Here is a 14,492-nt window from a genome sequence, read left to right as displayed (position 1 = left end):
TGAATGAGAGCCGTGGCAGCCCCTGATTGAGGTCATGGGCCATTGGTGACCTTGGGAAGGACGGGCGATGAACACAGCGGGTGATGAGGGGGTGGGGAGAGTGTGTGTGGAGGGGCTGCTACTTCATATACAGTTCTCAAGGAGGCTTGTCTGGGAAGGCGACATTTGAATTTTACCGAAAAAAACAATTAAAACAAGAAAAAAAAATTTTTTAAAGAATCTTACTGAAAGATCAAAGCCATCCAAAAAGAGAAAAATTGGCCATTGATGAAGATATTCCAAAGAATACACCCCAGACTCTAAAAGCTATTTCCAGAAAAGAGAGCCCAAATTTTTGAACAGCAATAGTCTACTTCAAATAAGTATACTGGGCAGTGTTGCCTCCCCAGCCTGCCACCCCCAGTACAACTCTTTCAAAAGATAAGCTCTGGTGTGACTGTCTTGACCTCAATCCCTTTACAGAGCTAACTTCCCCCAGCAGGCTGGGGCTCAGGAATTCAGCACCAGCTGTGGTGAACGGCACGCCCCCCGTCACTAACACCCCCATCACCATCACCACCACCCGCATCACCATCACCCGCATCACCATCACCTCCATCACCCCCATCACCACCACCACCACCACCACCAGCACCCCCATCACCACCACCAGCACCCCCATCACCACCACCACCACCACCACCACCACCACCACCACCCCCATCACCACCATCACCACCACCACCACCCCCATCACCACCACCACCACCACCCCCACCACCCCCATCACCACCATCACCACCACCAGCACCCCCATCACCACCACCACCCCCACCACCACCACCACCACCCCCACCACCCCCATCACCACCACCAGCACCCCCATCATCCCCATCACCACCAGCACCACCACCAGCACCACCAGCACCACCAGCACCACCATCACCCCCATCACCACCACCAGCACCACCAACACCCGCATCACCACCACCACCACCACCACCAGCACCACCAGCACCACCAGCACTACCATCACCACCACCACCAGCACCACCAGCAAACCCATCACCAGCACCACCAGCACCACCATCACCACCAGCACCACTAGTGCTCTGAGAAGGAGCCTGGATATGGCAGGTCCTGGGCAAGGAAAGCTTGAACCAAAGGAGTAGCAAATAAAAGCTCAGGTCTGCCTGGAATGTTCTCTCCTTATTTGAGTCCTTGTGTGTTCTTGTCTCCCAATGCTCGGGGAGACAAATGCCCGGGCCATAGGGAAACTGAGGCTCAGACTCCAAGCCTGGGAGTCCAATCCCTTTCCCTCTTTTTCCTGATGGTGCTTCTTCTTGGATTCATCAACTCTGGCCATCTCAGCAATAAGATCCTCAGGGCCAGATGAGGGGATGGGTCTAGAAAATAAGCCAAGGAGGCTTCTCAGCCTGTCTGAAGCATAAGCCCCAGGCTTACCTGACACCTGGGCAAAAAAGGTCCTCTACTTGGTCTACATCAACTGCCCAGGAAACTACCCTGTGGCCTGAGCTAAAGCCACAGCCTATATTAAGGAGTTTCTCTTCTCCTCCCTTCCCTAATCAACAGGGCAGTAGTAGGGTATCTGGTAAAGCATTAGAGGACCCTGTCCTAGCCCTTCCTCTAGGAAGTAACTCTATCACAAAAAAACAAACAAACAAAAAACACAACAAGGCAGGTAGCAAGACGCTACAATCTGTGTACAGATTCAGAAGTGCTACTGTAGGAACTAATTCAGACATCACCACATCCTAAGAGGTCCCCTGCCCACCCAAGCTTAAGCTTCATACTTCAAAGAAAGATTGTGAATTACACATTATGATACCAATTATTTCCGAATGCATTATGAAACAGGAGCTTTGCTAAGCAATTTTATTGTTTTCATTCTTTCGTTCTATCATTTTTAATAATTACACTCTGGTTTTTAGTACATTAAGATATAATTAAGAAAAAAAAGTCCTGTATATTTTAACTCTATTTCAATTTTTTTTTACATGAAGAATTCCAAAGCCATCCATAATAATGTAGCATACAATATGGACAAAAGACAAAAGGAATCGTTTAGATAAAATTAGCTGAGTTTCATTTAGGAGAAAAAAATGCAAGTCTACTTAGCATGAGACATTCATTGAAAGGATGGAGAATTCTTCATCATACAAAGGCAAAAACAAACCACACAGGAGCACACTGGTGGAAGAGAAAGTTTATACTATCTAAGGAAGAGGGTATAGCAAATCAGGACTCAAATGCTGAATCTGGAGATTACTAACAGTCAATTATCTGCCCAGTAAAATGTCAGCATTATTAAATGTGAACCCACCCATGTTGAATTGTATTTCCAGGCAAGTAGAAGGATGATGTCATCTAATGGGTAGAAAAATGAACAAAGAAAAACAAAATTATCTTAATGATTTAAGGCACAATTTGGGAGCCACAGAATTTCACATTCACAGGTACTAAGGCTGAGTGGCATTTCAGTGATGAGAAAATATTTTTGTTTGCTCCATACGCTAAAACCGTATTCATCCTCTGCTTACCTTCCAGCCCTGAGGTCAGCAAACTTTCTTTTTGTGAAGGGTCAAATAGTAAATATTTCAGGCTTTGTTCAGGCCATTACTCAACTCTGCTATTGTAGCACTAAAGCAGCCACCGACAATACGTAAAAAAACAGGTGTGGCTGTGTTCCAATAAAAATTTATTTATAAAAACAGAACCGTGGGCTGTAATTCGCCTACCCCAGTTCTAGTCCATAGCGTGCTAGCTAGGAGGGCTAAGGCAGAGCACACTTAGGACACTCTTGTAAGAAATGGCAGGAATAAGCAAAGAGAGCTGGTAGATCTGAAACTACCCACCAAGGCATGGAGCACAGCCCTTCATACCCAATAGTATTCTTCCAAGACGAAAATCAAGTCTAGATACATGAGGTAGGAATTAGCTCGCAGCAACCTTTGTTCTCAAGCTACAAGTGTTTCTCCCTCACAGAAACAGCTTCTACTTTACCATGTGGCTGCTCTTCTGAACTGGGTGACACCCAGAATACGTCACCTGACGGAAGTTACACTATCATGTATGAAATATTCTTGCCCCCAAATTTGAACCTAAATCTGATCAAGACTTTAGTTTATAGGACATTTTGGGGACAACGAAACACATTAGGACTTCCCTGGTGGTGCAGTGGTTAAGAATCCACCTGCCAATGCAGAGGACACGGGTTCGATCCCTGGTCCAGGAAGATCCCACATGCCGCAGAGCAGCTAAGCCCGTGTGCCACAACTACTGAGCCCGCGTGCCACAACTACTAAGGTCACGCCCCGCAACTACTGAAGCCCGCATGCTCTAGGGCCCGCGTGCCACAACTACTGAAGCCTGCGCGCCTAGAGCCTGTGCTCCACAACAAGAGGAGCCACTGCAATGAGAAGCCCGCGCACGGCAACGAAGACCCAACACAGCCAAAAATAAATTTAAAAAATTGTTTAAACTTTATTATAAAAAAAACCCACGTTAAATGCCAACACCAGAATGTTGGCAACAAAATCTACATTGTGGGGAAACACACAGATCCCGATCCAAGAGATTCAAAATATCCAAAAGATCCAGCTTCTTGACCAAATGTATCACAAGACAGAACAAGAGGACTTCCCTGGTGGTCCAGCGGTTAAGACTCCGTGCTGCCAATGCAGGGGGCACAGGTTCAATCCCTGGTCAGGGAAGATCCCGCATGCCCTGTAGCACAGCCAAAACTAAATTTAAGATTTTTTAAAATAAATAAGTTAAAAAGTATGCCATATTTTAAAATTTTTAGAATGTTTTTTAATTTAAAAAAAAAAGGACAGAACAAGAGAGGGCCAGGAAACCTGTGTATTAAATGAGACTTAGGGGCTTCCCTGGTGGCTCAGTGGTTAAGAATCCACCTGCCAATGCAGGAGACACGGGTTCAAGCCCTGGTCCGGGAAGATCCCACATGCCACGGAGCAACTAAGCCCGTGCGCCACAACTACTGAGCCTGAGCTCTAGAGCCCGTGAGCCACAACTACTGAGCCCACATGCCACAACTACTGAAGCCCATGCACCTAGAGCCCGTGCTCTGCAACAAGAGAAGCCACCACAATGAGAAGCCCGCGCACCGCAACAAAGAGTAGCCCCCGCTCACTGCAACTAGAGAAAGCCCACGTATGGCAAAGAAGACCCAATGCAGCCAAAAATAAAAATAAAATAAAATAAAGTTATGAAATAAATAAATGAGACTTAAGAGACATGTCAACCAAATGCAATGTGTGGACTTTGTTTAGATCCTTTGATTACTCTGAGGTATTTTTAACTAACTGTGAAAAAATATTTCTTAGACAATCAGAGAAATCTGAACATGAATATTCAGTGATATTAAGAAATGAATTATTGTTCATTTTTTACGTGTGATAATAGCATTCTGTTGATGTTTTAACAAAATGAATCCCTATCTTTTCAGAGCCATATTGAACTATTTATAAGTAAATCTGATTTTCTTTTTAAATCCTCATTCTAAAATTCTTTCTTCAAGAAAATAACTTTGGTTGTTTTGATCCTGTAGAAGTCACTGCTTTTCAAATATACCCATGAATGAGGTGAAAGAATAGGGGGTGAAACTCAACAAACACCAAGGAAGATTTAGGGCTAAATGATAAACAAGTAAATTAAAAAGTTAATGTACTTATATACCCTTGATGGACCTAAAAGGTCCTTTAGAGCATACATACCATGTGGAGGTCAGGTTTCTGATAATGTTAACATCTGGAAAATAGCCATCAATCTGAAAATTAAAAAAAAAAAGACTTCTAAGTGGTAAACAGCTTTCACAAATCCCATGCGCTTTACTTCATGAAAGGAAAAGAAGCACATCATCTATAAACTTGTATCAAACAAGGCATCAGCAAGAGCTAAAAGAGGAAAGAAACAAAGGACTTAAAAGCAGAGGAACAGGGCAACCCAAGAGTTTACGAAATAAAGACACGGTCCACAGAGAGAAGACCTCCAAGGCATCACCCTTATGCAGCTTCCCAGAGTGGGAAACATAGGTTCAACCAGGCTCAGAGTCCTGTTAAAGAAAGCAAGAAGGGTAATAAAGACACAGCTTAGGGGCTTCCATGGTGGTGCAGTAGTTAAGAATCCGTCTGCCAATGTAGGGGACACGAGTTCGAGCCCTGGTCCAGGAAGATCCCACATGCTGCAGAACAACTAAGCCCATGTGCCACACAACAACTGAGCCCACGTGCCACAACCACTGAAGCCCATGTGCCACAACCATTGTAGCCCGCGTGCCTAGAGCCTGTGCTCCACAACGAGAAGCCACTGCAATGAGAAGCCCGCTCACCACAACTAGAGAAAGCCTGTGTGCAGCCACGAAAACCCAACACAGCCAAAAATAAATATAAACTGAGTAAATAAATTTTTAAAAAAAGAGAAGACGCAGCTTAAAATTATCTTCATTAAGATGGCTACAATTTAAGAAGCTAAATTATTCACTTAATTAAAGGAAGAACAGGTTTTGAGGAAAGGCAGAATTGAGATCAGCGAGTATAAGTGAAGGCAGATTTTTGAGCTTGAAACGGACGCAGAGCTTCTCTACAATGAGAACCAGCCCCCAAGGGAGTGAATGGGGTCCTCATTTGCTGCCCTGAGGTACTAGACCCCTCACAGTGAGCTCCACATCACTCTCGACATTGGGTGAGGTTGGATCAGAGGTCCTTGAGGATCCTGAACAATTCCAAGGTTTTCTGGTGGGTAAAGTTAAAGACAAAATTATTCTGATGCTTATTAAAATGGTAAGAAAGACTTTTTTAGGGCTATTGCAAAATAGGAGAGAGATGGGGCTCAACTCTGAATACAGCAAAGACGCCTGAGGATTTACAGCAATCAAGCAAAGCGAGGCAGTCAGTGGACAGAAAACTACTCGGAGGAGATAGCAGGGTAGGGAGATTCTTAAGAAACAAACAAGCAACGGGGTTCTGGCTGAAGGTAGCCTAGGGTGATCAGATATCAAGGGCGATCACATATCAAGAGTGGGTGATTCTCTCTGAACTGACTTAGCAGGATTCTCGCTAAAATTGGGCTAGGCAGGCCAAAGACAGGACAGGAGCCAAGGTCCAGATCTAGACAAACACAGGACTCAGAGGAACCTGACTAAAGGCTGCTTAAGGAGAGAGTCTTTGTTTGTAATGTTAACTCCACCTTACAAAGAGAAATGCCTAGAGGTGGTGTCCACAGTCACAGAGCAAGTATGAGCTGGTGCCAGCGACAGATCCCAGACTCCCAGATCCAACCTTGGTGACGTCAGTTACCCCCGCTGCCTCCTAAAACCTTGCACGGCATAACGCTTCTTAATTTCTCAAGTGCTTCCCGACATAATTTCTCTGTCTCCAAACTCCAGAAATGCTCACTTCTAAACATCAAGCTGTCATAAGATAGGGGGAAACTACCTTTGAACACAATGCCACATGAGAGATTTATATACAATCCCCTGTAATACTGAAGCAGACTGGTTCATCATCCTGAGGTATAATGAAGCCTTTTAAAGGGACCTTATAATAACAGGCATACAAATAAAATAGAAAAAAAAGTAAAAGACTGGATTTAAAAGCATCCGAAAAGAACAGGAAGTTTCCAATCACTAACAGGATTACAAAACCTCCATAGCACAAGCTAAGCAATTTCCCATGATGCCCAATGCCCAGGGAGAGCATTTACAGATGACAGAGCTGCTTCCTGCGCTCTTAAACGTACCATCTACAGGACAGAAGTTATTTAAGAATCTAAAGGGCGATGTACTAAATATTCTCTGGTTGCCCTTTAGATTACTTCTTCCACTGGGACCTGTGCCCTGGGAGGCTGACCTCTATGACCTGCATCAACCAGGCTCCCTTGCCCTCTGGCCCCTTAGGTACCAGTAGAAGCCAGGAGAGTAGGAGGAGGGGAAGGAAGGAAGGAGCATGCATCCCCCTGCTTCCTCCCTGCAGGGTCACCTGGGGGTCTCTCCATCACAGGTCACAGAGTCTCTCAGGTGATCCTCTCCCTCTATCCTTACTTCTAGGGGTTGGAGGGTGCCATAGACTATATCCCCTCAAAATTCATACCTTGAAACCTAATCCCCAACGTGATTGTAATAGGAGGTGAGGCCTTTGGGAGTTGATTAGGTCATGAGGGTGGAGAACTCATAAGTGGGATTAGTGCCCTTATGAAAGAGACCCCAGAGAGCTCCCTCCCCCCTTCTGTCATGTGACAGTCATCTATAAACTAAGAAGCAGGCCCTCGCCAGACACCGAATCCTCCAGTGCCTTGATCTTGGACTTCCCAGCCTTCAGAACTATGAGAAATTTATAGCATTTATTCTGTTATAACAGTCTGAATGGACAAAGTCAGAGGGGTTTCCTCCTACCGCCCCAGTGCACCTCACTCCCCCTTTCTGTTTCTCAACCCCAGGACACACCTTTATTGAACTTTCTCCTGTCACCTCTTTGACTGGGCCATATACTGTCCTGCCCAGCTTCTGACTGACAGCAGTGGAAAAAGAAGAGGGGCAGAGAATCAAACATTTAATTTTCCATATTTACCCTCAATTGGTGGTGGTTAGTAGGGGACCCAGTTTTTAAGCTAGATTTCCTGGTATGTGTATGGGGAACGAGATGTGTTCAGGGAGGCCCTGAGGGTAAGGGTTCCCATGAAAATCCAGGATTGATATACGGAACTTTGTATACATGTGCATTTTTCTGAAAAGAGAAATCCAGAAAGAAAAAGGTCAAAATGTAATTGTATTCTCAAAAGTTAACCCAGAAATGGAGAGCCAGCACTGTAAGAGAAACACAGCACAGGGGACTTCCCTGGTGGCACAATGGATAAGAATCTGCCTGCCAATGCAGGGGACACGGGTTCGAGCCCTGGTCCGGGAAGATCCCACATGCCACGGAGCAACTGAGCCCGTGCACCACAGGTACTGAGCCTGCGCTCGAGAGCCTGCGAGCCACAACTACTGAGCCCACGTGCCACAACTACTGAAGCCTGCGTGCCTAAAGCCCGTGCTCCGCAACAAGAGAAGCCACCGCAATGAGAAGCCGCGCACCGCAATGAAGAGTAGCCCCCACTCGCCACAACTAGAGAAAGCCGGCGCGCAGCAACGGAGACCCGACGCAGCCAAAAATGAATGTATAAATTTTTTTTAAAAAGAGAAACATAGCACAGAAACAGTCACCGTGTGCCCAGAAGAAGAAAAACGACCAGGCTGACAGCGGGGACCCCGTGCCAGCTGCACGAGGAACCACGGCCTCCCCTCGGCCCACCACCACCCGCCCCAGGGAGGCAGCTGCGATGGTATGTTCCCTCAAAGCACTCACGGCTCATCACTCACGGCTCCCTCTCAACAGTCAAGTGACATTTTGAAAGCTCATCAGCTCAGCAGGTGCTCGGATGCACAAGCAATAGCAAAAACATTTCCGGGCTGAGGAGAATCTCATCCTGTTGTTCTGAAGAGCTTGGAGCATGGAGGCAAGGGAGAGTGTGGAAGGCAGCAAAGCAGGAGGAGGGAAAGCAGCAGACTAGCAGAGCTGACCCAACAGGAAATGCCCCAGAGCTGCTGGCAGGGGCCCCATCTGGAGGCAGGGGTGATCCCCACTGTGGAGTCAGCCCTTACCTTACAGGCACGTGTGTACGTGGCCTGAGCCCAGCTCCACCCCTCACCTGCTGTGTGACCGAGAATATGTGGCTCACCCTCTCTGGGCTACATACAGCTTCTCCCTTTACCATTCAGTACGAACTTCATAGGACTGTTGTGTGGGTCAATGAGAAAATGCCTCTAAGACGCAGTAAATGCCTTCCCAGGTATGTTTTAGGATTCACGTCAGAGCTCCTCTCTACTTCCTTCGCTGTGGGGTGATCTCAGGTACAAACAGAAGCCTACAAAAGACTGATAAAATCAACCTTCCCTGGTGGCGCAGTGATTAAGAGTCCACCTGCCAATGCAGGGGACACGGGTTCAAGCCCTGGTCTGGGAAGATCCCACGTGCCACAGAGCAACTAAACCCCTGCGCCACAACTCCTGAGACTGAGCTCTAGAGCCCACGAGCCACAACTACTGAGCCCATGTGCTACAACTACCGAAGCCCACGTGTGTACAGCCCGTGCTCTGCAACAAGAGAAGCCACCGCAATGAGAAGCCCGCGCACCGCAAAGAAGATCCAATGCAGCCAAAAATAAATAAATAAAACAAATAAATTTTTTAAAAAAAATCCACCTCCAGTTCCACACCAGGATGGATGCCAAAAGGGAGTGACGAGCCACCAGGGCAAGGGCACCGGAGAGGAACCGGAACCTCCATCCCATACGGAGCCTGTATAAGTCCGTCCCCTGTGCCACCGTCCCTTTCCCGGCTATACCAGGGGCCTTAGCTGACACTTGGCCCTGCCACGTACTGCCTGGGTGGCCTTGGGCAAGTTAGATTACCCCACTGACTCAGTTTCCTCATCTATAAATCAGGTACAATCATAATCATAGTACCTATCCTTTTGTTAAGGATTTTAAAAATTCATGTCAACTTCTTAGACTAGTGTCTGGCATGCAGTAATAACTCAATAAATGCCAGCCGTGGTATTGCCCTGAACATTTCAGCTAGTTGCCAAGGCCCCTCTCACAAGGAGGCAGCTGTGCTCTGAAGAGCAGCCAGACACTGGCACTACCAGCCCACAAGCCATGTACCACATACATCCTTGATTCTGAGATGTGTTTTGTATTTTAGCGTTCCTAAAATTACAATCTATGTGCACATGTCACATAGTGGATTTTCTCATCTGTAAAATGGGGATAATAACAGCATCCAGAGCTCATGATTCATATATGCAAAATGCTTTGAACAGGGCGTGGCATCAGAAATTGTCCTCTGTGGGTATTACCCTCAGCATTATATCAAATGATCTGACCTGCTGTAGGCCTTCCCCCACCAAGGGAATGTGAAAATTCTCCCTCGTTCCTCACTTAATCTGAGGATCACTTGATCCCTGGTACCTGAAGGTGCTGAGAGCGGGGGGGCCCTAGTAAATTCCCAAAGAATGTGTGGAATTTCAGGTAGTTGCTAGATTTTTACCATCCCATCAGCTTCCTAGAACTGGTTACTTACAGCGAGTTGTTTAGAAGTTGCTGAGTTTGGTTCTGGGTTTATTGAGGTTCCTTTTTTTCGCACCTTGAGTAACGTGCAGGTCACACTGTGGGTTTCCTGGTGACCCCTGGAAAACAACTGGCCTCCCATGAATCTGAAAGGGCCCCGTGGAAAACGGAGCTTTCGCAGAGGCACGAGAACCAACGGGAAGTGGAGAGATTGCAGCAGGAAGGGCATCCCAGTGCAGCTGAAGATCAACGAAGGAGCCCAAAACCGAGGCAAGCAAATCAGTGGCCTCCGCTGTCCATAAAACTGGAGTGTTTTCCCTTCCTCTTGCTTCATCATCTTACCCGCTGCTTTGGAGGCAAGGGGAAGGACCAACAAACAAGGGTACATGCCGTGGAAGGTAAACCCCTGAGATCGCAGATGCTGGGGCAGATTACCTGGATTCAAATGGTCCCCAATCATTAGCCATGTGACCTTGGACCAGTCCACCAACTACTCCGTGCCTCAGTTTCCTCATCTGTAAGATGAGGATGGAAGTAGCTAAGAGGAGAATGAAGTTTACACGAATTAAGAGTACACATGGGGGCTTCCCTGGTGGCGCAGTGGTTGAGAGTCCGCCTGCCGATGCAGGGGACACGGGTTCGTGCCCCGGTCCGGGAGGATCCCACATGCCGCGGAGCGGCTGGGCCCGTGAGCCATGGCCGCTGAGCCTGCGCATCCGGAGCCTGTGCTCCGCAGCGGGAGAGGCCGCAGCGGTGAGAGGCCCACGTACCGCAAAAAAAAGTACACATGAAGCTCTTGGAAACATGCCAGGCACACAACATGAGCCTGCAGAGCATCAGCCACCATCACGCTATGGTACCTGTCCCCCAGGAGCCCTGCGAAGGGAAACATGTTTCAGTGAAACTGGGGTATTGGAGCGGGGGGGGGGGGGGGTCTTTGCTACTTCCCAGCACCAGTGAAATGGGAAGACGACTGGAGACAAATGGAACAGGATGCCAATGGCAGCCACTCCACGTACAAACTGTTACTGATGTTCTCTGAACCGCAGCTTCCTCCCCAGATACATGGGGTTTAGCTTCCTCACCTCTCAGGGTTGTCATGAGAAATCAGAACACACTGTGTAGGCATCAAATAAATGGTACTTCTTGTCATCTCTCCCGCCTCCCTGGAGTGCAAAGAAGGCAGAAAAAGCCAAAACGCTACGGTCAGCATGGCTAGTGAGGTTTTCCTACCAAAAAAGCCAAGACAGCAGCCCACTTTTCCCAGGCCTGCTCAGGACGCCCATCTTCCAGCCCTAAGATGTCAGCCATTTTCCACCAAAGGCCCGGAGATCAGGATTCAGGGTCAGTAAAACCCTGCAGAAAAGGGGAAAAAGCCTAGGTTTTGGAAGTCCTCCTCAGCAAAAACCTCTCACCAAAGGTTACAGGGGCTAATTGACAGCTACATCAGGACATGGAACCTGAATCATTAGCAAGAAGGGCTAGGGAAAGTCGCTTTTCTATAAACATCTGAAGGATAGAGTGTAGATCAATGTCAAAAACGATGCCAAAAACGACTGCATACTACTCGCTTACACAGCTTTTTCCTTCTTCACACAAGTGATAAAACGCTTCTGAATATAAATCATCTTCAATTAAGACATTTCTGTTGGAAAGCACTTTTGGCAGGACGAACGAAATATCTGCCACTGTTCTCCGACTTGGAGCTTTCAAGGTTGGCACGGCGATTTATTTTTGTTGATTCAACAAAATACAAACGGAAAGGGCCTAAAAATTGATTTGCCAATTAAACTCAATGATTCTTCACAATGAAATGTGCTTTATTAGCTTTGCCAGCGTTATAAAAATGCCTCCTAGCTTTCCTGCTGCTTTCAGGATTTACACCATTGATACTTGTGCTGACAGAAAGATTAAGTAAGGACGGGATGATGCAAAATGTGTCTTCTGTGCTGCTGGAACGGAAGGAGGAGAAACGATTAAGGGCTTGGGCCATTTCAGAGAGAACGTCTGCCCAGCATTCGTAATTCTTGAAAAAATGATTTGGGTTGAGTAAGGGGACCGTTGTCACTCATTTTGTGTGTACTTGTTCTCTGGCAAATTACAGATTCACTAATAGAGGCCAATTTGCTGAGATGAAAACAATCACAATTAAGCAAATTCTTCATTGTCTCTTTTCACTTTTCAAAGGGATGAGTGTCCAGATAGGCAGCCAACCAAATGATGGGTGTCAGATGCTTCTGCAAAATGGACCAATGTACAGAGGGGCACCAGAAGCCTACTTTGGTCCAGCGCAAAATTTTTCTGAATTGCAACCATGAGATCCAGACCACAACTGCAATGAATTCACGTACAACAGCCATAAACCCAAGCCAGCAGAATGCTGATGCTTCCTGGTGGTCAGAGCATGGATATAGCAGGCTGCTATGCATTTTTAAACTTGATTGTACATAATTGTTCATCATTGACCCATTCTCCAACCCTCCTGGGCTGGAACATGTTGCTAGGCAACCAATTTTGCTCTCTGTACTTTCTGAAAGCTAGTGAGGCAACAACAAAGTGTCAACTAAGTGAATACTAACCGTTAGAGGCAGGTTCAAATAAAAAAAGGATGCCCAGTTTCCTTAAAGCACGTCAATCTCATGTTTTCTCCTCATGCAGACACATATTTCCCATGTCTTACAACTCAGCAAATAAGCTCTCTTAGGTTGAATTGGATGAAACTGCCCTTTTGGTAGCTCAATTTGGCAATTCATACAGTTCAACCTAATAACTTGAAAGAAATTCACACAGACTGTAAAACAGAGGAAACATAATCCTCTGCTAGTATAATCACAGTTGTGCTTTGTATCAGTAACATATCATTTACCTAGTCCACACATTTCTGGAAATTGTTTTTATAAAAGACAGTTGGGAGAGGCAGCCTGCATCATTTTGCAAATGCCTGAATAAGCAGTCACATTTCTTTTTCCATTTTAGGCTATTACACACTGATCTATTTCTTGTACAATAATCCACACATTTCCTGCCTTTTCAAATGCTTGGAGCCACAGGGAATGGGACTCAATTTATTTTTCCTAATTTGAGATCGGGAACACCAGAGGATGCCCTAAAGATGAAGACAGAGGACATGAACTGCCAAGTACAGGAAAGAAGTTCATTTAAGGGGAAAGAGGTGGGAAGGCAGGATGGCTGGTATCAGAGAACACGATGCTGGTCTGGGAAAGCCAGTGAAATCGAGTGACTCTCCATGTCCAAGGCAGCTGAGAGCACCACAGTCAAGGAGAAATGGGAAAACATAATGGCACCAAGTCAGCTTGCAGAATACCTCCAGGAAGTTTTAGAATCTCTGTCGGAAGTCCTGAAAAATGACCAGCTTGGGCCATGCATACAAGTAGATGATCGACCTCATTAAGAAACAATTGGTAGGGACTTCCCTGGCGGTCCAGTGGGTTAAGACTCTGGGCTTCCAATGCAGGGGACATGGGTTCAGTCCCTGGTCGGGGAAATAAGATCCCACGTGCCATGGGGCGCAGCAAAAAAAGAAAAAATTGGTAAAAATAATAATAAGGTGAAGGGAGAATTCACAGTGAAGTTTAAGTTTAAATTTCTGCCCATAATGAGCAAGTTTGAATATGTCTGCCATTATGATTTTCTAGCAACCAACATTAATTGTATCTAAAATTACTAAGTTACAACTTATAAAGTAGACACATGTAAACTTTACATTGGGTAAATGGCAAACTATCTTAAGACAATAGAAAGGTTATTGCCCATACCCAGATGAGTCCTATTAAAATATAGCCAGGCTTTCTGTTTAGTCTGGACTTGCTTTATTACATGCTTATAATTAAAAAGAGAAAAATAAACAATACAGAAACATATAAAGTTAAAAGGTGGAAAGTTTTCTCTTCAAGTCATTACTACCCTCATTTTCACTCCCCAGAGGCAAGCGCCAATTTGTTTACTTACTTTTAACAAAAGTGGCATCCTAGGCATATCCCAGCATCTTGCTTTTTTCACTCAACATTACAACACAGAAGCTAGTTTTAAAGAGTCCTCTGGAATATTCAATTCACCAGACCATTTGCCCACAGTTTCAAAATAAAGCTTCTCATATAGTAAGAGTCACCCTTCCTCTCTGAGTTGACAATTTGAAGACCAACAAGGAACAGAGCCAACGTTTTATAGTAACTATAAACGTAACATAACCTTTAAAAATTGGGAATCATTATGTTGTATACCTGAAACTCACATAATACTGTACATCAACTACACCTCAGCAAAAAAGAAATAAATAACAATAAAGACCGTCAAAAGCAGTATCAATTATTTATCTCCCTAAATCTCCAAGACATACTTCTAGAAGC

At 45.8% G+C, this 14,492-nt stretch overlaps 1 protein-coding gene across 1 annotated transcript in view; it reads right to left on the bottom strand.

Annotated features, from left to right (window-relative positions):
* Positions 1–14,492, bottom strand: part of TIAM1 (TIAM Rac1 associated GEF 1) — a gene marked incomplete at its 5' end in the record, with an annotated part of 524,442 nt that overhangs the window by 312,882 nt on the left and 197,068 nt on the right. Inside the window, one exon of the mRNA XM_081234975.1 lies at positions 4,737–4,789. The remainder of the gene's footprint in view (positions 1–4,736; positions 4,790–14,492) is intronic.

This window comes from Mesoplodon bidens, assembly GCF_964165515.1.
Source record: "Mesoplodon bidens genome assembly, chromosome: 5".
Lineage (NCBI taxonomy): Eukaryota > Metazoa > Chordata > Mammalia > Artiodactyla > Ziphiidae > Mesoplodon > Mesoplodon bidens.
This window is presented reverse-complemented; position numbering and strand designations above follow the sequence as displayed.